A 21,418-nucleotide genomic window follows, 5' to 3' on the forward strand; every position below is an offset into this window, starting at 1 on the left:
GGAAAAGGTATTGCCAGGCACCAGAACTTCCAGGATAAGGAATATGTATTGCCAGATACCAGAAGTTCCAGAATCAGGGACAGGTAATGCCAGAGACCAGAAGCTCTTATATTTGTTTATAGAATACTTGTCATTGTAACTTGGTGACACCAGAGTTGGAATTATTAGAAATAGATGAGCAGAATAGGTTAAGTGAAACATTGTCTTAGGCTGTCCGTCATTTAGTCTTTCAATTTGTAACTCTATGGTTAAAATTAGATTTTCTCGGCTTCCATGCAAGGTAGACTGCTGGTATTTTTTATTATTTATCTGTATGTCATGCTACAAAGTACTTGTTTTAAAATTATTTATCACATTATTCTCTGTTCTTCTATTAACAAAATTACCCATTGAAAGATAAATAATTATAGAAAAGTTTGGACATTAAAAGTTTGTATCAACCAATCAAGATTAATTAAAAGTACACAACGTTTTTGTTAGAAAGAGTGTATATAAAACTTTGGGTACAAGTATAATCTAAAGCTCAATGTCTCCAAATCCCCTGAAGCCATAAATGACGTACCAACACGCATATATACTAACATTGACAAAACAACTTGTATAGTAACTTCGCCTCTAAAAAAACACAATTAAAAAAAAACAAATTTTGATTCAATTGATAGAATAATTATTGCGATGAAATACAATTTAAAACATGTTATTTATGGGGTATTTATCAGGGTGGGAGGGGACTTTGGGATTTTTATTACAATAGTCCCCAAAGTCTTATAATAACGTTTTTTATTCGTAGTCTTATCAACCTTGGGGACTTTTATTGAATTTTGACTGGTTGGTTCATTTAGTTGAGAGTCCAAACGATTCAAACAACAATTGTAATCTAAAAAAGGCGTAATAATGTGTATCATCATTGGGTATGTCAATTTATCGGTCATTGTCTTATCCCTTTAGATCCTGGGTATCTATAATATTTATGTAAAATCAATGTTAAAAGCTTTTTAATATTTAGGGTTGATCCGTCCGTCTGTATGTTTTTAATGGATAGCTCTAATACTCTAATCATAATTCTAATCTTGTTAAGCTCGTTCCATCGATCTAAAACTTTTCATGCTGTTTTTTTTTATAAAAATTATAATGATTTTTGGTTTTGACACCAACTTTTTACATGTTTATTGTTTCACTTGAAATTTTGATTCCTTTGCCATTTAGGCACAATGTTATTGGCGAAGTATCACTAAAATCAATATAAGTATGCCTATATTAAAAAAAACATCCTATATTTAAGTTTTTCTCATACTTTAAAGTTATATTGTTTTATGTTTTATTATTATAGCTTTAAAATAGAAAGGTTGCGTGAATATGTAACACGGTTTTTAAAAAAAATCATATTTCCCTTTTAGTACATATATAACGACGGTAATATATCATAGCTTTGTCAAAAGATATTTGGGAAATTTACACGGTTAAGGGATAAGTAAATGCAGCATAAAGGGTGGGAAATGCCGGTTAAACTTGAAGGCAATATGGTAACATGCAGTGTTATTATTTTTGTCGACTTTTATAGCCATAATAAAGAAGATATGACTGAACTATTATATCTATTCTGCTATATGTAAGACTTAACAAATATTTTTGTCCAATCTTTTTTTACTCAGGGATCTTAGGTGATAGGACAATGGACGATAAATTTATGTATATCCCAAATTGTAGTACAAAATACAAAATAACCCCTTCTGTATATAAAAATCAAGTTTTAGTAAAAGAACCCAATGTTTTTTAAGCTAACGAATAAGAGGTTTTGTTAATAACAATTAAAATTTACAGTATGATGTCCCCTACCTCCCTGATATTCAGGGATTTAGCACATTAAGAAAAATATTTTGCCAAATTGTCTGTCAATCAAGAAAAAGACAATTGTCCCCTTCATGCCTGCAAAAAAAACTAAAATTAATACAGTTTGTCTTTAAATGATTCTTCTAAATTTAAATTAAGTATTTGAAACAACATATCAACCAATCCTAATAAAGTAATAAGATTTTTTTGTCTCAAGCTAAAGATTTAGAAAAATAATGAGATGACTTGGTTGTACTTTTTAGAGCAGCTTTTTTAATATCTTTGGGTGGTTTTAAGCTATTTTCATGTACTTCCTTACCCTCCGAAGGTCGAAGAAACTAGTAGTCCATAAAGACTCAAAGTGGTAAGGAACATTGAACGGTAAATTATTAAATTGGTCCCCAAAGTTTTATAAACATGCTTTCTCATTTGTTGGCTGAAATACTTGATTCGGTGGTACAAATTGTCAATTTTTCTCCATGATTAATTAAAATCTACAGAGGGAGTGTTTTTGTTTATCAGAATTTGATGTGTTCATCAATTTATCGTCAATTGCTTTATCCCTTAAGAACCCTTATATATGTCATTTAATAAAAGTGGCCTTTCAAACCATCATTTTTTAAAAGCTGATATTAGCATCGACAACTTTAGAATTTCTTGTAGAAAACTTGAAAAACCAATAACAATACTGATTATGTTTATATTATAACAACAAGATAGTTTAACCAGGGATATGATAATGGACGTTAAATTGATTTACGTCCCAAATGTTGATAAACAAAATTATCCCTCTCTATAAATTAATAATATTTGGTTTAAATGTTTGAACACTGCTAGTTTGTCTCAATTAGCTAAGATTTCATAAAAGTACCCAAAGTTTTTATTTATCTTAAGCCAACAAACATAAGAACTTTGGGTAACAGTAAATAATTTATAGTCCAATGTCCCGTCCCTGCCTGAAGATAACAGGTTAATGTAGAAATTAATTATTATATCACCTAATGACATATAAAAAATCATCAATTATTACCACTTACAGACACTGGAGACACTCACCACACCAAAATGTGTTGGAAAAAATTACCATTGAATAAAAATCCCAAAAAATGTGACATTTTCTATGCTATATATGTCAAAAAAAATTAATATACTGAAAATAGATAAAAGATATCATAATTAAAGGTTAGAAAAAAAAGAATTTATGAGTTTTTAAGAATCATTAAGTTTTCATTTGTTTCTTTTTTTCTGTAAAAAAGTTTCTTTTTGGTGCTTTTTGTGATTTTTCCAGGGATAAGGGATGGGAAACGTAGGAAAATATTATTTCAGGCCTATTTCAAGCCTAGGCCTATTTCTAGCCTAATAAACCAGTTTTGGGATAGCGCAGTGGTTCGTATAAAATGCTAATGAAAAAGCTGTGTGTGTGTGTGTGTGTGTAGATAAAGTATAGAATCAAATTCAGGTAGCTAGTTTAAAGTAAAAAACATAACTTTTTATAAACCTATATATTAATGGCTTTTGTTAAAATGAAGTTTTTTCTCTCCCAAAATTTTTTATCTTTTACTTTGGTAATTTGAACTGTCAGAAAGCTATCGTTGGGTTTCCCTCAGACAGATTTTAGTTTGTATTATTTGCATTTTTATTAATGAGTAAAAATTTTATTTGAAAATTTCATTGCTAATTAAAATTCAAAATAAATAAATAAATATGCACTTGGGTAACATTCTATCAAGTTCTTTGGATACTATACTGGATATAATGTAATGATATATCTGTACTGTGTTGTATTGTACAAAAATTAGGGTGAAGGTGTTGTATCAATTCCACACTAAATTTTTAAAATTCAAAATACAACATCTAATTTATAAACTACCAAATGAAAATTCGTAGCTACCTTCTTTCCAAAAAAATAATCCCGTTATTTTTGTTTTTTCTATGTGGCCCTTTTTTAATGTTTAACTCTAAGCAGATTTAATAATTAAACTAATGTGATCTAACACCATTTATATTTATTTTTTTCGTAGCAGACGAAATCATTATTTTTTCTATAATTGTCTGCTTCTAAAATTTCCGCCATCTGTGATTTGGGCTTGTTTTGTATCAACCAATCACCAATTGGCGGAGCCAATTGGTGATTGGTTGATACAAAACAAGCCCAAATCACAGAACACTATTGGTTTAGAGCGGTAGCCAATATGAGCCGTTCGCCAGTAAGGTCATTAAATTAGGCAAATGGTAAAAGTTGCATGATCCCTTTCAAAACCAGGCCGAGACCTAATTTATGGCCAGGTTTCCAATCCCTTATCCCTGGATTTTTCTATAAAACTGTCAATTTTATAACCTTACTAAAAAATCATTTTTTCAGGGTATATTCTGTAATGTCAACCCTAACACATACCTACACACACATACAACCGATAATTTATGACATTTAAAAAGAATAACTATTACTTATATGCCCGTCATACGGTAACAGCATCTCTCATATCGTCAAAATGCCGCCAAAAAGTTCTACGCAGCTACATATAAAATACCATATAGTCAATTTGTCGGGAGAAAATGCGCCAAAGTGCGTGACTGTGCGGCGCAATTTTGTGCGCCGTGCCGCGCCATTTTCTCTCCTTTTTTCCCCCTCGCTCACTCATTCACCCCTCTGCTTCACAGGTGATCAGCTGACTGGGGAAAGCACATCAACATACAGACAGCAGACAAGATAATATGTGCCACACTAGAGACACCTAGCCGTAGACTTTAGAACTAACCCCCCTGCGCCTAACTACAACTACTACTGCCAAAGGTATCAGATTTAAAAACAGCGGACATTTACAGAAAAAGAGATTTTATGGCGTTCCAATGATTTTGCACTTTAGGCATTTTGACAAGATGTATCAATTCTACAATGCCACAGGGGGGCATTTGGAGGGGGGGGGGGGTTGGAGGGGGTGAATTATGATAAAAAATTAGTTGATACTGACAACAATTTGATAAATCTTTTTTTCATAAATTTGACTTATATGGTACTTTGAATGATTTAAGGAAATTTTATTAAAAATAAAGTAAAAGTAAGTCATGTATTTTAAGTATGCACATTTTACTTATTTTTTTTTTTTGGAAAAAGAGAAAATTTGTTTATAAAGGTCCTGGAGGAAGGCGACATTGGACTGCTGTAGATTAAACTGGTACCCAAAGTTTGTTTAACCATGTTCTCGAATTTATTCGTTTGAAAAATTGACCTTTTTTAAAATCTTGATTGGTTAGTTCCAACTATCATTTTCTAAAATTTTTAACCAATGATTTTTAATCTTTAGAAGGGGAAATTTGTTCATCATCATTTTGGTGATGTATATCAATTGGGAGGGTGGTTACCGCCCCTTAAAATAGATATAAACCTTCCCAGGACATATGAGAAGGTAAACTGAAAAAGGGGAACCATATCAGGTCAGCCAGCTGCTAGCAAAATCATTCGGTACAGACAGACAGAAATAGATCCTGTTATTTTTTGTATAAGGATTGCCAAATTCCTCTCTTTCTGATAATGTATTATTGGATCATGGAAAGAAAACGAAGTTGCGGGTTTAATCGTATCTTCACAGTTGCTTTTGAAAGAATATTTTAGGTTAGGTTAGGTCAAGTAAATGTTAATGATTGGCCCGCAGGGAAAGCTACTGTGAAAATTCGACGAAACCAGCAACTTCGTTTTCTATCCATGATCCGTATTATTTAATAATAACCAATCCTTTATTCCTGAGAAGTTAATTTAATTGTGACACTGAATGGTTTTAGGCGTAAAATTTATCAGGCATAGCAAAGAGAAATATGTATGTGCAGCCAGGGATTTAGGGAGAGGGAAATGACACTTGAAGTCAATTTATTTATCATGCTGGCGGTTGGGTTCCTAGAGGCACTCTAAAATAGAACATACCCTACCCGGAACCTATAATAAGTGTCTCTATAAAGGATAATAATCATTCTGTTCACACAGACAGACAAACATCGTGTTACTCTTATAAAATTAAATATAATAAATGTTCGCTGGTTGATGGGGAGGTGTCTAATTAAACGAGCAAGTTTAATAGTAAGAGCTGTATGTTATGCCTCAACCCATAAACAGGCGCAAGTAATTATCATCAATAAAAAGATAGTGAACAAAAGACGTACAATTAATGAGTTTATTATCTAATTGGTGTATAGTATTAGAGCAAAAAAATAAATTCATGGCATTTATATTAATCTTGATTGATATTCACCATTTAATTTTTTAAACATCGTGTTTCATAAGCCAATTTATTTATGATAAAGTTAATTTTACATAGCCTAAATGGAACTAAGAAATAACTTTTTATGTTTCATTAGTAATTGTTTTAACCTAATATAACTTTCAAAATTATTTCTAAGGATTACTTTATCCCTGAAGTGAAAAATATTGTTTTAAAATTTTTTTAATGGATTTGAAGCTGCGCGCATCGCTTGATAGAGAGAAATTAAGCAATTATTGCTAGAAAATATGACAAGCGGCTGTGCCTCTACCTCAAGTAAATAAAGTAAACATATCCTTTAATTCAAAGTAATAAGTGTTTTGTTTGTTTGTTAGAAGCTAAATATCTCGGAAATTGTTGTTCCAAATTAGTTTTAGCCAGCGAATAATGCATAATAAATATGAAAAATCTTTAATTGCAGGAATAATTGTAAAAAAGTTTTCTCAAGTGCAATATCTGCATGTCCCCAAGCAAATACGTTGTCTGGAGATCACAGGGTGGGTGGGAGAGGACTTTGGATTGTAAATTATGCTGGTACCCAACGTTATATAATCACGTTCACTCATTCGTTGGTGTACTTTTTAGATATCTTGATTGGTTTGTACCAACCTTCAGTACACAAACTTTTCCACCAATAATTTTAACCTAGAGAAGGGAGAATGGGTAATTTTGTTTATTGTAATTGGATGCGTACAGTACATCAATTTCTCTACCATGTCTTATCCCTTAAAACCCCTGCTAGCAATTTACCACAGACATAATTTATATGGAAAAATTATTTATCATTGATAATCCTATCCCTTGGATCCCTGGAGTATCCGTACAACTTAAATTCTCCAAACAAACAGGATGACTTGGAATTTTCAGTGAACAAGGATGATTTAGTCACAAGTAGCGAGGAAACAATAAATGTATATAACATAAGTATAAATGTATAATCCAAACAAATACCTGACCCAAATTGTGGAGACCCTTTTCGTCTGCTAGCAAATTGATTTATGTTTTTTTGTAGGGATTTCACTGTGTTTATATTTTTGACGCTATTGACGGATTTAAAAGACCCTGTACAAAATCGTGACAGGGTTCCCGCCCTGTAGGGTGATTTACATTTAGAACATACTCCCTCTATTCTTTTAGCAGCAGCTATATCTTAGATTAATACAACAATAAATTGATAAATCTATAGGAAATGAAAAAAATTAAAGATTGATTACATAAATATATATTATTATGAACTAACGGCTGCGCCCATAGAATATAGAGGCTCTCAATAATAATAATAGCCTAAAACCATCTCTCAACTTAAATCTTAAAATAAAACAAAATTAAATCTTGTCATCTGTCTATAAGAAGCTTTTCTATAAAGGAGAACTAAATCGGTATAGTGGTCTGCGAGGTCTTAACGAATAAACAAACAAAAAAAACTACATATATAATTATCCTATTATATAAAGTACATCATAAAGCAGTGAGGATTTTTATGTCTGAAGCTTAATATCTCGAAAATTGTTTGTACGAATGGGTTGTACATTTTTTTGGGAAGTATGGTATGATTCAAGACTATTTTTCTGACATCCTCCATCCTCCGGCCTTAGAGACTAGGGGCGTGCAAATAGTAGGATAAAATTAGCAATATGTCGAGAAAAAAAACATATTTAAAAAAGACATTTTATCTGACGTAGCAACAAAGCAAATTTTAGAGTTGGTGCGCCTTTAAAATGTATTAAATCCAAAAATTCAAGAATCATAGGTCATGCAAAAATGTTAAAAATACATGTTTTTAAAAGATTTTTTAGCAATGTAATGTATAAAAGCGTTGTTTTTTTTTACATTAAAACATGGATCTAAAGGAATGGTGCAATGGTAGATAAATTGATGTGTATATTCCTAAAATGATACACAAAAATACCAATTCTGTAGATTACATTTTATAGTAATTGAAACTTAACAAACCAAAAAATCAAAATTCAATGAAAAAAACCCAAAGTTAAATATAAATCTTTGGAGACTATTGTAATAAACATCCCAATGTCCCCTCCCTCCCTGACGTTAAAATCATGTCCGTCCGTTACTCGCTTGGTGAACCTAATTATGAAAGTTCCCAAAGTTTTTTTTAAGCCAGCGAATGAGAGAATGTAATTAAAAACCTTTGGGAACAGCATCATATATAGTACAACGTCCCCTCCCTCATTGATTTTAGTATGGCTTCGAAAACGGATTAATATCCGCTGGATTAGATCCGGTTCTCAGCCATTCGAAAAAATCATGTTTAGTTTCCTTTACAGACAATTTTCCACGGGCAATACAAAAAAAATCATAAATAATACCTGTTTTGTTATCCCGGTTCTTTGGCCCCTCGGGGCTAACAAAACTGGTTTATCTCATTTTCTATTTTAATATCCGCGGAAAGGTGTCTATAATACGATGCGATAAATAACTATTATTTGTCTATCTATCTGTTACTAAAGTAAATGAAACAATATGTAAATAAATTGTTGGGGATATGAAATGACAAATATAATGTTGGAGGGGGGGGGGGGGGCAATTCCCTCACCCAATATGAATACATTTATTATAATGGTCAGAGGGGGTGAGGATACATTTGTTCTAAAAACAATATATTATTAGGGATATAATTTATAGTGGCTTCGCCCTGTAATACCTCATCGTATTATAGACAGCTTTCTGTGGATATTGAAATAAAAAATATTTATAAAATGAAAACCAGTTATTTAGCTCCGAGGAGCCAAATGGTCGGTCTAATAAAACTGTTATTTATCTTATTTTGATTTTTGTGGAAAATTATCTGTGATACGATGCTATACATGATTCTTTTAGTATGACTAAGAACCGGTTCTAATCCAGCAGATATTAATTAGATTCAAATGTATACTGGAATGATTATTATGATTACATAGCTATACTTACATAAAATCACAGAACTAAGTAAAACAAGGATGACAATATCCATAAAGGCGAAGCTCTAAAACGGTAGGACAAACAAACATTAACACTTGTAGAGTATCAGAACTGAATAATCAGAGTTGAAAATCAACCTTTATAAAAATGACGTACAGACATTCTTGTAATGATTATAGAGTTACCACGGTTATTAAATCGTACCTAAATACAGGAATTACCTTGCAAAGTTTGAAATCGATAGGGCAATTCTAACATGTCTAAATTAACGAAAAGAGCTAACCATTCAACGAAAAAATCTACGGATAGACGGATGAACTTACCCTAATTATAGAATAGCTTTTAAAAATAAGTTTGTCCTGTGGAAGATATGTGAATGCTGCTTAAAAGCTCAGCACCGGCCATCTCAACTGTCCAGAATTATTCAAAAATAAGTCACCACATCAAATTCTGATTTTAGGAAATGTGACCAATTTATCAAAGGATTTCTAACTACGGTGCAAAGGATTTGTACTGGTACCCAAAGTTTTTTAACACGTTCTTTCATTCGTTGAATTTTAAATTTGGGGTACTTTTATTAAATCTTGTTGTGTCAAACTTAGTGTCCAAACTTTTTGATTTAATTTTGTTAATTATCATTAACTTATACTGGTACCCAAAGTTTTATAAGTAAGTTCTTTCATTCGATGGGTTTTAACCTTTTATCAAATCTCAATTGGTTGTTTCAAACTAGCAGTAACCAAACTTTTTAACCAATACTTTTAATTTACAGAGAGGTTAATTTTGTTTATCATAATTGGGGATTTCCATCAATATTTCGCCCATTTTCTTATCCCATTACTCTAAACATTTAATACTTTACATAATAAGATAGACATTAACATCTTAATATATTGATTTATATTCCTATTAGCCCATTACTACATCCATGAAAATAAATTTGTTTAGAAATAGTATATCTTACTATCACAGAATATATAATTTAATCATTTATTTCTTTCAATGGGCGAAGTTATTCTTTATGACTTTTCTATATGTAAGTCTATCGGTCTATAGGTTTAACAAGAAGGGATAAGACAATCGACAAATTGATGCACATTTCTGAACATTATAAACAAAGTTAAAATTATGTTATAAAGTTTGATTCTGTTGGTTTTAACCAACCAATCAAAATTTGAAATGATTCCAAGGACTATAATTCTTAGGGACAGGGTAGTTGATATATTCTCCAGCTGAATAACCTAAAACCTTCATTATAAAACTCATTTGCTCAGTCGTTTTTGAGATCTTACCAGACAATTCCCTGCAAACATATTGCAGAGTTTCAAAGAAATAGTATATTCCATTTAAAATGGCGTTTTGGATATAATTTTTTGTTTTAGTTTAACAATAATAAATAATTTAATTCATATGTATAATATGTAATAATACAAAATATACATATATTAAACACACAGCTATACCTCCCCCCCCCCCCATTATTACAGGGTGTCACAAAAATATTATTTTTCTTCCTAAGTCTTACCCTCATCCAATATCATTAAAATCAATTTAGATTAGCCTTACTGTAATTTCTATATGATGATACTAGCGGTTACGCCTCTAGCATCAAGGGCTCTGTATTCAAAGAGACAGAGAGGGGCTAGAAAAATAACTTAAACCCATCCCAAGACTTATATGTGAAAATTGAATGGTCTAAAATCATTAAAGTAACTATTTGAAGTTTACATAAAAAAGATAATCCAATTGGTTCAGAAGTTATTAAGATCTAAGCTTCAGACAAAAAAAAACTTACTACTTTATTTTACAGGATATAGAATTTTTTTATCCAAAAATATTGTTGTTTATATCATCGTATATGAAATAAATTTTTAAAAATTCAGAATATCTTGGTTTTCTGTATGCCCCAACACTGCATAGAGCCCTAACTTACGAGTCCTATCCCAACCGGGATCTAGAAAAGTACTACCATGTACTCGACTTACCTAACCTAAGATAAAACACCTTTACGATTGCTTATACGAGCCCCTTAACAAATTATTTTTTAAAATTACAGTATACTAGTTAGCTTGTAGTTGCTGCGCTTTGATACAAATTTTTCCAATAATAACTAAGAAATACGTATTTTGATTTTCCATAAAACATTTAAAATGGAATACCCTGTATCCCCCCCCCCCCTCACTCCTGGCGGTGGGGTGTGTGTACCAGCATGAAGTTTTACGGATGTCAATCAAATCAACGAATAACTCTACCCCTCTGAGTTAAGGGGTTTTTCAAATACTACAAAAAAAGATTAGCCATAAAACTTATTAGGTTTTGATTGGATTAAGTAAGGGTTAGGTTAGGTGAGGCAAAGTAAGGCGTTAAGGTTGATCAATCTAGGAAGAGAGGTAACAATTGACTGTAAATTATACTAGTCCCCAAAGTTTTATAAACACATTCCCTCATTCTTTAGCTTAAAGATATTGAAGACTTTTATGCAAACAGAATATTGATTTTAATCTAGAGAGAGCTAGGGTAATTTGTTTAATATAATGAAGGGTGTACGCCAATTTATCGTCAATTGTCTTATCCCTTAGGGCCACTATTAGCATCATATTTGTTAAGAAACAGACTTTTCAAGTTTTAACTTTACATGATAAGTTTAAAATCATTAATGTAGTATGCTTGATTCTTAATATCTCTGAAACAGCCGAAATGCTAGAATAATATATACGTTGACAAGAAAGAACACTTTATAAGATCACGAATCCCTCTTTAATGCTCAATGTTTTTCAAATTCTACATTTCTACAAGAACACAGGGATTTATTCTTCAGAAAAATTATACCCTTTCCTCCAAATTGCCTAGTTAAACAAAGAAACACCCGAACCCCTTTCAATAAATGAAAATATAAAAAAGGGGGGAGGGAGTTTTTGTTCAGAGCTGGATCTTTAAATCATTTCAATGGTGCGCCAAATCGGGGTGAGCCAACTTTCCACCAATTAGAGCACAGCATTTTACAAAATGCCGCGCTGTGATTAGCTAAAATTCGGCGAACCCCGATTTGGCGCACTATAGAAATGATTGAAAGATCCAGCTTAGGTCTTTTTAGGTTGGGTTATATTTGGTATTGGACGTCGCAGGAATAGGTTCTGCAGAGTTCGGGCAAGCATGTATAGGCCCCGCAGGGTTAGGGCAAATAAATATTAACACTTTAAAGAGACATACATTTGTTAGCATTAAAAGCAAAAATTATCATTCAAATTTCAAGATGATAGAAAACGGACGTTCTGTTAATGATTATAAAGATGCTTTGCCATTTAGATTGTACCTTATTGTTACAAAACGCATCATGCAAAGTTTGCTATGAATAGGAAGATAGTAGAAAATTAAAGAGACAACATCCCTTTATAGTCTGAAAAATAATCAAATAGGGGGGGGGGGGCATAAAGCATAGATAATAAGAAAGACATATATATTAGATTATTAACATACGAGTGCCTAAGCCACTATCCTCAAGGGACTCTACTCTTAGAAAGGGGTTTGGTAAGCTCCCCCCTCCCCCCCTACAATTGATATTTTTACAGAAATTGGCGTTGAAAAAAAGCCCCCTAAAAAATAATTTTGTTTTACTTTTTCTATTTAAGAATCAGATTTAAAATATATAGAGTTGACTTATCCCACTCATTACCTTCTTGGGGATCGATCCTTATATTTGAGGCTAAAGACATAAGAACTAAAGTTTTTTGTGTTAGTGTTTTCCTTAGGTTAGGTTAAATTAGGTTATATAAGGTATAGTATAGTCCTCCATTATTAGGGCACCACAAAGTTAGGCCCCTCGGAGGAGTAAGGCATAAAGTATAAAATGTTAGATCATTTGTCCATTAGGTCTTTCCATTATTTCAATTATCAATTAGGTCTTTGTCCCCACGCCGGATTTAATAAAGAATGTAAATTTAAATTTGAACAAAATTGGTCAAAAGTGTTCTGTCTACTTCAATTTAAAGCATATTTTTCAACTTTTTGAAATATAAATGTTCAAAATCTAGCGCAGATACTCTACAATTAAGATATAAACGTCCGTTCAACAGTCTGTACGTCTGATTAAGACAGAAATGCAGACATACAACCAAACACACAGACAAAAGCAGCCCAAAACAGACGACCAGATTGACATACTGTTATTTTCTCTACTACTTCATTTTATGTAAAAATTACTTTTTTTAATAATATTTTAATTCACAAATTAAGTTTAAGAAAAGCTTCTCTAGTTGTTTTAAAAATTGATTAAAAGTCAGATTATTGTTATAGAGCTAAAAACTATGTGTGTGTGTGTGTGTGTGTGTGTGTAGATATAGGTGTGTGTTGGATAACTTAACAACTGAAAAAAATACGATAAATTTTTTTTATCTTTTATGTCTACTAGCGGCTTCGTCCTTAGTCTCTAGTGGGGGAGAAGGATATAATGATATTGATGTCCTAACCATTTAAGTATAAGCTTGAAACCAATTGTAAGCTTCCCTAGACAAAACAGAACAATCGGTCTAGCGGATCTTAAACCTTAATGAATTATATCTAACAATATCGAAAATATATATTAAATACATATATATGATAATGAGCCAGAATCGTTTAAAATTTAACCTGCTACTTCAATGCTTAGCTCATGGCATCACAACTAAGAGTAGGGGGGAATATCTTGCCCATAAACAAGTACATCTTTCATAGAAAGACAATCTAGATAAATTGAATCATAGAAAATTTACCCTTCCTGTTAATATAAATTGTTTGTGGAAAAATGTGAAAAATACTAGTCTTAAACCAACCAAGAATTAATTAAAGTACCCAAAGTTTTGTGCCAACTAATGAGATAATGTGTTTGTGAAATATATTGTAATTTACAGCTCAAAGTCCTCTTCCTTCCCGGGGAAAAGCACAATTATGGTATTTTGAACGTTGCTACTTTTCCTGTTACCATTATGTGGGGATTTATGTCAAATTTTGTGACATCCTATGAATAATCAGTTTAAACAATGTCATCACCGGATAAAGGATATATAATCTAAATAAGATATGATAATTTTTCTTTTTGATTATATAAAAACAAGGATGACAACATCCATAAAAGCGAAGCACTGAAACTGTAGGACAAACGGACATTAATACTTATATAGTGTCAGAACTGAATAATCCTATAATATAAAGTAATAAGCTTTTTTTTGTCTGTAGAGAAGGATTTGGCTAACCGCTGAACTGATATGGTTCTACTTTACAGTGAAGCCTCTTATAGACTCTGAGATGGTTTTAAGCTTTTTAATTTTAAAAAAAATCTGGGTATGGTTTTAGTCTATTTTTCTGCTCTTTGATTATAGAACCCCTAGATGCTAGGGGCGTAGCCGCTAGTCTATAATACAAAGTAGAACGATGTCTGTCTGTCCGTCTGACCGTCTGTCTGTCCGTCTGTCTGTCTGTCCCTTAAGATCTCGGTAACCACTGAACCGATCGGATTCTACTCTTCAGGGTATCTACCTATTGGTCCTGTGGTGGTTTTAAGCTATTTTCTCGGGGGGTGGGACACCCCCAACCCCCCCAAAAACCAAAAAATCCCCCCCCATTTTTTTTTTTTTTTTTTTTTTTTTTTTTTTTTTTAAGGAGTTTCCATGGTCCTTTATGGTCTCTCGCAATATTTTTTTTTTATCACCTCTTGGGCAAAGCCCCTAGAGGCTAGGGGCGAAGCCGCTAGTGTATTAAAAAGCATAATAAAAACTTCTACCTCAGTTTTTGTCATATAATAAAGAAGTTTCTGGAAACTTACACATGATGCAATATTAGCTTTTTATGTATTAAAAGTATGACAAAAACTTATTCATTGGCTTTTGCTTGTATAATTAAATTGTTTCTAAGAACATTCTAGTCAGAATATAAATGTATAAGAGTTGAAGCAAAATTGTAAGTGTAAATTTGTTGAAAAACTGCTTGATACAGGATAATGTTTATGGACATACTTACATTTTTAGGACTTAATTATAGAGTTGCTTTGCTTGAAACATTATACTTTGTTGTCCCAGGAATAAACATACCAAAAATCAGATCAATCGGATGATTAGATCACAAAAAAATTTGTTGTTAAAAAAGTAAAAAATTTCAATGTGTTTAAAATGGACGTTGCTACGCCTTCTAAATCGTACCTAAAGGGTGTTTAAAAAAAACAATCGTTTCACTCTTTTCAATATAAACCTTACAGTTTTGGTCAAAAACTAACAAAAAATGACCCAAACCATGTCCAAGCAATGACAATGAGAAAACACTTTTGAATTTTGATTTCTACTCATCTTTCCTGCAACCAATATATACTTTGACAAAACAGTACAGTTTTTGAAAAATCTAGAATTTAACAAAAACACAATGCTTAAAACATTAATTGCTTCTTCTTTTTGGGCAAAGGGGTTTACAAAAAATCAGATACAAATTTTAGCAGATAACTCACTTGTAACTTTGTTCGATTTACTTGAACACAGAATAATAGGAGATAGAATTATGCTTTTACCGACTATTCGTTCTGACATTCATACTTTAATACAAGATAGTAGACTAGTTAAAAAACTTCAATCTTATGTAGAAGTAATAAGTAGTAAACAAAATATATTATGCCTAGATACAATTGACCAAAAGAAATTAAGTAAGATAAGATTACCTCTTATAAATGTTAATGATTTTAAGCCTTCCATTTTATCATTGCATTTTAAATGGTTGCAGAGAGAAAAATACGATCAACATGCCCCAAGTATTAAAACAAGGAAAAGAGATGGTCTTTATTTTCCAGATATTGAAAGTTTTGAAAACAGTTTTAAAAAAGTAATGTCATTACCTTTAATTTTGCATTATAAATCTTTCTTAGTAGAACAGCTTATTAGAACCCTTGTAAGCAGAAAAAAGTTAATGCATTTTGGCTTACTTGACAATGCTATTTGTCCAAAATGCAATGCAGAATCAACAACCAAACATGGGATTTTTTATTGCTATTTTGCTAAGTATTTTATTCATGCATTGGCACTATTTCTAGACCAAAAATATAATGATGGGAATCCAGAATTCATTTTTTTTAAAAGAAAACTTTTTCCTTTTTAACATCATTTATCCTCAATTCAATGATAAAGATTTTCTTCAAATTTCAACAATCATTTTAGTAGCCAAAGACAGAGCATTGAAATCTAGCAAGGACGAAGCTATAAAAAAATGGACTGTTAATAATTGCTACTCTCAAACTCTTTTTGTTGCCCAATTTGCCATAAAAATTTTAGAAAAAACTTCTTCATTTATTAACATTGCATCTGAATTTTTGAATTTTCTTTTACAATATAAAGATAATATTACTTACTTTCAAACCTAAAAATGTTTTTTTTTCCAATGAAGTAAAATTTTAACTATTAATACAAACAAAATATTAAACATATTGTTTCATTAATGCGAAATATTTTACTGTATTTTTATTATAAAAAAAATCCAAAAATATTATAGTTTATTTCATGTTCTATGTAATTATATTGAAATAAATTAATTTATAAATTAAATTAAACAGCTCGAGTCCTAGCCATTGTGGAAATTTTTCTCTACGTGGAGAGTGCATATTTTATTACAAATTAAGACAGTTTTGACTTTTAAAAAAAAGAATAAACTGTCTAAAGTACTTGAAATCTTGTAGATAGACCCCTTAATGTTTAGATTTTTTGATGGGGTATATAAAGACCTTTCTATAGACGCCTTAACCAGATTTCTGACTCAATGCTTGCAAAATTGGCATCAAAAAGACAGACCAATCAAACATTGAGACATGACTGCTCTGTCTTAAAAAAAAAGAACAAATTGTCTTAAGTACTCAAAATTTTGTAAATAGAACCCATAATGTTTAGAATTTTTGATAGGACATGTAAATATTTTTTTATAGACACCTTAATCAGGTTTCTAACACAATCTGAGCCATTTTGACATCAAAAAGAAAGATATGTCAAACATCAAGAACTAGAGAGACTTGTCATGTCTAAATGATTGATGGGTTAGTCTTTTTCATGCCAAATTGGCTAGGATTGAGTTAGAAAGCTGGTTAAGGTGTCTATAGAAAGGTCTTTACATGCTCCATCAAAGATTCTAAGCATTATGGGGTCTAACTACAAGATTTTAAGTACTTAAGACGATTTGTTGTATTCTAATCTCCATGTAAGGAAAAATTCTCCACAAGGACTAGGACTCGATCTGTAGTGCTCAGGAGATGTGAGTAGAAATCAAAATACAATAGTTCTTTCTCATTGTCATTGCTTGGACATGATTTAGGTCATTTTTTGTTAGTTTTTGACCAAAACTGTAAGGTTTAAATTGAAAAGAGTGAAGCGATTGGTTTTTTTAAACACCCTTTAACTACTAAAGGAATCAACATGCAAAGTTTGAAAGTGATAGAACAATTCTAACATGCCTAAATTAACTAAAAAAGCTATCGGTTTGTGACGGACGTACAGACGGACGGACGTACGGACCGACCCTAATTATAGAAAAGCTTCGCTTTTAAAAATACATTTTTTAGTATCGCTTAGGAACCGATTAATATCCACTGGATTAGAGAGGGAGGAGACATTGTACTCTAATTTATGCTGGAACCTACGTTCTCTTAATCGTTGGCTCAAAAACTTTGATGATTTTTTAAGTGTCTAAGAGTAGTACAAACTAAAAGTGTTCATACTTTTTTGCCAATAATTTAAAGGAATAATTTTGTATATCATAAATCAAGTTTTGATCAGAGAATCCAAAGTAAATAAAACATGTGCTCATGAACATAGGGTACCAGTAAAATTTACAGTCCAATAATCCCACCCCTCCCTCTCTGTTTTGAGCTTCTGGCCACATTTATTTTCAGAAAACTTATTCATTACCCCTGGAACAAAGTAAACGAAAGAAAACTGACTGGTGAAAATAGCTAAATAAAAGTAAGGTGTTTTTATAATTGAGGTTCATTTTTGTCACATGATATTGAAGTTAGTTGTCCACGGTTAGGAAATTTAGTAATTTAACGGTAATTTTAGATAATAGTTTTCTTTTTTGTGGACAATTTCTAAATACAATACATGTGTTTTCTGCATGGTCAAGAACTGGCTATATGAAGCTTCTACATTGGATCTTCTGCAGTTGACGGTAAAATATTGCTGGTAAGCAATATTTTCAAAAGATCTATGAATTTTAAAGGCTGCTAGCTGCCAAACGGCTGAACGTACAGATTATACCCGCACATCATTTTAAGCGGCATAAGAAGGCCTACAAATAATCTGGAATTGTTAAGATCCAATTATGCACAGGGAAAGCTTCACTGAAGAAAAAACGCGGAAAATAGGTCTTTTTCGCGCATTTCTCTGCACTGCGAGATAATTATGCATTCTGGATTCATGGCTATTCCAGATTATTTGTAGGCCTTCTTATGCCGCTTAAAACAGTGTGCGGGCATTATCTGTACGTTCAGCCGTTTGGCAGCTAGCAGCCTTTAAAATTAATAGATTTTTGGAAATATTGCTTACCAGCAATATTTTACCGTGAAATGCAGTAGATCAAAATAAAGAACTCAAACTGTTCAGTGGTCAGCAATATCTTAACGGACAGACAAAAACTCTTACTGTAATATAATAGGATTCCATTTTAAACAATAATTTGCGTAAAAAAATAATCCTTTTTTAATTTTGCTTTTTTGCTAAAAATGTTAGGCAATTTTTTACTGTATTGTACAAATACTAGATGAAAAAAAATTTAAAGGGTTTCAAACATTTATTTATAATTTTTATCATGCTTAAGGTCTTTTGTTTTTCCTTCCTACCCTCCCCCTGCAAAATTTTCCCCTTTTGACATCTATCATATGTAATCTTATTAGGAGTAGTGTTGCTACTCTATACTTTACTTTTACTGTAAGTTAGATAATTTTTGAAAAATATTAATGGGTATAGAACTGAAAATAAATATTTAAAAAAAAAATAAGCTAGGCCTTCAGTTCAAGACAGTGACGTGCACAGGGTTTGCTTGGAGGGCCTAAGTGAAAAGGGAAGGGCAAGAAATCCAAATTTGGCTTTAAGGTGGGTGTTTAAACCCTACTACACAACTATTACAAAACTATTAAAATTAAATCTTATCATGTTCTAAATAGATCACCGGCTCTCATTGTCCTGTGTTTTTCATTAAAAATTTTGGATTTGTTCCTGCTTTCTTTACTATTTTATGTAGCAACCTTTGTCTGTATGTAATCTCTTTTTTAGATCATAGATCAACTAATCTACATATATCAGAGTTTCAAAACATAATATTTATTTAAACCTTTATTTGCTTGTTGTTGCTGCGCTACTTATGAACACAATTGTTCTTGTTTTTAAAACATTTAGAATTAAAATTAGCATAGCTAACTATGCATTATAAATAATAATCCACCCTTATTTAAATTATTTTAATATTCATAAGTTTTTTTTGCATTTAAATAATATTATAACAAGGATGACAACATCTCTAAAAGCGAAGCAAACATTGATAAGTGTACATTAATAATGCATTTAATATTCAACAATATCTTGAAGCTACTTGAACACATATTACAAGATGCTTAATATGGACATGAGGGTGGGTTCATATCGGAATTAGACAAAACGGGGATATGCAACAGATAAAATTAACCTTAAAAACATTTCTGACCGAAAATGAATTTTAAAAAATTTACTTTTAGAACACGACCACTTAAAAATATAATTCAATACTTATTAGTATGCAAAGACGACATTCAAAAAATTTTGAATCAGAACTATGGCTTCATGGTGCTCCCTGGAAAGGCCTTGAGGAGCTGAATCAGGAACTTTTGTCCGTTTCAAAATATCTCGTTCCTAGCCTTAGAAATCACTAAAAAAAAACAAAAATTTTTAAGGTTTATTGAGAATTGTCCAATTTGTAGAGGTTTTTTAGATTTTCTCAGGCCAGGAACGAGATTTTTTGAAACGGACAAAAGTTCCTGACTCAGCTCCTCAAGGCATTTCCAGGGAGCACCATGAAGCCATAGTTCTGATTCAATAAATTTTTGACTCCCATTTACAAATAGCTATACAATTGAATTTTTGGTCGTCAGCGGTTTTAAGACTTAGGATAAATTTTAAATCATCCAGAGGTGTATTATATCTATATAAATTGAGTGCAGATCTCGCTTTGGCCTCAGAAAAAAATGTCCAAAATCGACCCACCCTAATGAACATACTTTCATTTTTATACTTAATTTTAAAGACGCTCAGCTCATAACATTATTAAGAGTTTAGAACATCGCTTTTATGGATGTTGTTATCCTTGTTTTTAAAAAATGAATAGGATGAATGTAATGTAATGTAGCTTTTCTAAAAGTTTAAAACTAATGTATATACCTTTATATTAAGAATACAATATGTCTTAATTAATTTTATTTTTTGGCAGAAAATTTGGGTTTAAAATAGTTTTACAGACTGACTTATAACGAAATATGGATGATAGCATTCATAAAAGCAAACATCTAATGAAAATTAACAATTCTAGAGTGTCAGATCTTAATAAGCAGAATATAAATGTATGAGTCTAGACATCATATTTTAGGGCTAGATTATAGAGATGCTTTGCTTAAAATAAAATTTTACTCTTTTGTTCTAGTAATTAATGTTTCAAAATCTAATGAATAGAATAATATTTTATTTATAAAAAATCAGCTTGCTTAAAAGGACGTACTGAATTTCTGCTTCGCTAAATCGTACCTTACTCTTACAAATATCATCATGCAAAATTTAAAATCAATAGGACAATTTTAACATGCCTAAATCAACGATAGCTGCTATTGACCAGCAAGGATTTACCAACGGACTGACTTTAATTTTAGAAAATCTTAATTTTGATAGAAATTTGAAATCTGCTATATTGGATTTGAGATAAAGTAAATAAAATGTTAAAACTGGAAACCATTGAGATTTAGAGAAAGGATATCATTGCAACAATACAGTATTGCTCCTCTTAACTATTTTAGTAGCTAGTGGAGGTGTTGGGTACCCCCCCCCCCCCCCACATTATTTTTTTTGGGTGGTGGGGTCGGGGGTTATTTCTATTTTTTATTTTTTTCTCATTTTTTTCATGCTTAAAACTTAACCTAGACATTAACAACGAAATTTTCCTGAAAATTTAAAACAATCATTTAAGCTGTTTACGAGTCATTATTAGACAAGAACAAAACACACATTAACCTATACATCTCAGGGATATTAAGGAATAAGACAATGGACGATACATTGATATTCATCCCCAATGATAATACTACAAGATTACACCTTTTGTAGATTGAAATAATTGGTTAAAAAGTTTGAATACTAGGAGTTTTGAAGAGGACAATCAAAATTCAATTAAATTTGTAAGCTCAT

The sequence above is a fragment of the Acartia tonsa genome, chromosome 9, assembly GCF_053477335.1.
Source record: "Acartia tonsa isolate MP-2025a chromosome 9, ASM5347733v1, whole genome shotgun sequence".
Taxonomy (NCBI): Eukaryota; Metazoa; Arthropoda; class Copepoda; order Calanoida; family Acartiidae; genus Acartia; species Acartia tonsa.